This window comes from Aplysia californica, unplaced genomic scaffold, assembly GCF_000002075.1.
Source record: "Aplysia californica isolate F4 #8 unplaced genomic scaffold, AplCal3.0 scaffold00002, whole genome shotgun sequence".
Lineage (NCBI taxonomy): Eukaryota > Metazoa > Mollusca > Gastropoda > Aplysiida > Aplysiidae > Aplysia > Aplysia californica.
Window position 1 is genome coordinate 4,811,161 of NW_004797272.1, and position 2,861 is coordinate 4,814,021.

The 2,861-nt window shown below is 38.9% G+C and overlaps 1 protein-coding gene across 1 annotated transcript in view; it reads right to left on the reverse strand.

Moving 5' to 3' along the window:
- The window catches only part of LOC101855987 (neuronal acetylcholine receptor subunit alpha-7-like), a gene marked incomplete in the record, with an annotated part of 65,311 nt that extends 64,463 nt beyond the window's left edge, over nucleotides 1-848 (reverse strand). The window contains 1 exon segment of the mRNA NM_001280850.1: nucleotides 801-848.
- Between the last annotated feature and the right edge of the window lie 2,013 nt (nucleotides 849-2,861).

Sequence of the window (2,861 nt, forward strand, 5' to 3'; positions counted from 1 at the left end):
TATACATGGGAAGGTATAGTGCCTGCTCGAGCAAGAAGGTATTATGTGTGTTTACGTGTGTGTATGTGTGCGTGTCTGTGTGTGTCTGTGAATGTGTGTGTGTGTGGGGGGGGGGTCTGTGTGAGTGAGAGAGAGAGAGAGAGAGAGAGAGAGAGAGAGAGAGAGAGAGAGAGAGAGAGAGAGTATGTATGTATGTGAGTGTGCGTGAGTGTATGTGTGTGTGTATGAGTGTGAAAGTGTTGGTAATAATTTCTCTTCAGTCTGTTTAAATAATGAAGCACACGTTCGAAATGATGTATTTGAATTATTTTGAAAGACAAGCAAAAAAACAACAACAATAAAGCCATTGATAACAATAACTGCAGCTGCAGCAGCAACAGCAGCAACAGCAGCAACAGCAGCAACAGCAGCAACAACAACACCACCATCATAACCAATCACAAAAACGAAGAAACATATATAAAGATATAAAGAATAAAAAACAACAGTACTATTGCTTATGCTATTACCTACAAAAAGGAACATCATAAAAGTGGCAGTCATAACAGAAGGCTAACCTAAGAAAATATAAATTAATGAAAAATAACAATTTCCATTTCAAAGGTGTTAATCTTTTCTAAAAAAATAAAGACTCACAGACGGAAAGATACATACAAAAATAGATTACAAAACAAATAGATAGATAGATAGATAGATAGATAGATAGATAGATAGATAGATAGATAGATAGAGCATTTACGGTGAATCATTTGTGCCAAAACAAATACAATAGGAAAAGTGAACAAACAGGACGTGCAAACCTTTTCAGTTGGAAAGACGTGTAATTCCCTCAACCGGCTCAACAGTTGACGCGTCAAGTAATGATCCCCGTCATCGCTACTCACTTACAAAACAACCAGAAGCTGCACATTCCGCTAAGCACTCACTCACTCACTCGACTGGCGAGCTCTTCCTGAATGGCCGGGAAGCCATTGTATACAGATCGGCTAGCCAGTTGATCGTATCTTCCGTCACTCTGATCGCGGGAACAGGAAAGGCGTCACCCAAACGAATAATATTGAGAATCCCGAGAGAGAGGAAAGGGAAGCCGAGCGGCAGTCCGGTTACGATCTACTCATGCACAAATGGCTATCGGTGTGCGCGCGTGCACGCCCGTGGTTGACATCGCGTGTTAGGCCTACATTGTGCTTGTGGGTGAGCGAGCGCTTGCGTGCCTTCTTGTGTGTGTGTGTGTGTGTGTGTGTGTGTGTGTGTGTGTGTGTGTGTGAGTGTGTGTGTGTGTGTGTGAGTGTGTGTGTGTTTTCGTGTTCGTGTGTGTCTATATATATATATTTTATTATTATGCCTATCTTTATCTATAGATATATTTCAATTTTTAGATATATTTTAGCTATATTTTAATTTCTTGGCCTGAGATATATTAATACATACACATATATATATATCCGGGAGACGGTAAGCTTAATATGATTGGTGTTGTGTGTGTGTGTGTGTGTGTGTGTGTGTGTGTGTGTGTGTGTGTGTGTGTGTGTGTGTGTGTGTGTGTGTGTGTGTGTGTGTGTGTGTGTGTGTGTGTGTGTTACAGAATATTTATTTCATGAGTTATGCTGATTGGTCAGGATTTATCCCACGGGTGAAATTACCATGTTGTAATTATGAGTTTCAAAGAGTGATTACATCTTCCAATTTCACAAGTAGGATGCAATTACGATCTACAACGATAAATAATATCTTACTCAAGAAATGTTTATAGTATGCTGACATCAGCTCACTAAACAAGGCCTGGACCAAAAAAAGGTCAAAGGACCATGAATAATATTATCATAGCTTACACAAGTTGAAAACACGTGTACGTGGGGTTTTCTTTCTTCTTTTTCTTTTCCTGTTTTTTTGTATCTTCGTTTTTCTCCCGCTAAATGAAATTGAGCATGAAGACTTTTTCTTCGATAATTTCGGATAATCTCTTTGCCATGGTGTCTTTTCAATAGATAGGATACTGACTTTGATGTGTAACGCTGCAATCAAAACACATCAAAGGGTTATTAGGTGCACAGAGTGATTAACGCATATTACGCCAATACAGCTGATATTTCACGCATGAGATACATAAGTTTCTAAAAATGTTTCACGTATGAAGTACAATATTTTATTTCGCCGGAAGTGCAATTCTGAAACAACTTCACGAAAAGAACAAAAATACTACATGTATTATCATATGAGTGTACAATGCTATGCTATGATGATTTTATGCTTTGCTATAACATGATGTGAAATTAATATATTATTTTATGTTTAGTCTATAATTATGTTGTTTTACGTTATGATACATTGCATTACATCATATTCTATTAAATTGTTTTATATTTTATCACAATATTTTATATTACATGATATTACATTATATTATATTGTTTTCCATTATAAACGCGCCGAAGCATTTGTGTTTTGTACAAGAATGCACCCTGGGATACAATGGCTTTTTTAGCGTGTATGTATGCGCACGCTATGTTTGTTTGCGTGTGTGTGTGTATTTGTGTGTGTGAGTGTGTGTGTGTGTGTGTGTGTGTGTGTGTGTGTGTGTGTGTGTGTAAGTGTATGTATGTGTACATGTGTGTGCGTGTGTGCATGTGAGCGTGCATGCGTGTGTGTGAGTGTGTGTGTGGGCGTGTTCGTGTATGTAAGTGTTTGTGTGTGTGCATGTGTGTGTATACGTGTTGTGTGTGTGTGTGTGTGTGTGTGTGCATACGTGTGATCGTGCGGGTGTGCGTGCGTGCATGTGTGTGTATGTATGTGTTTGTGCGTGCGCACGCGTGCAATGCGTGTGTTTTTTGTGTGCATGTGTGTGTGTGTGTGTGTGTGTG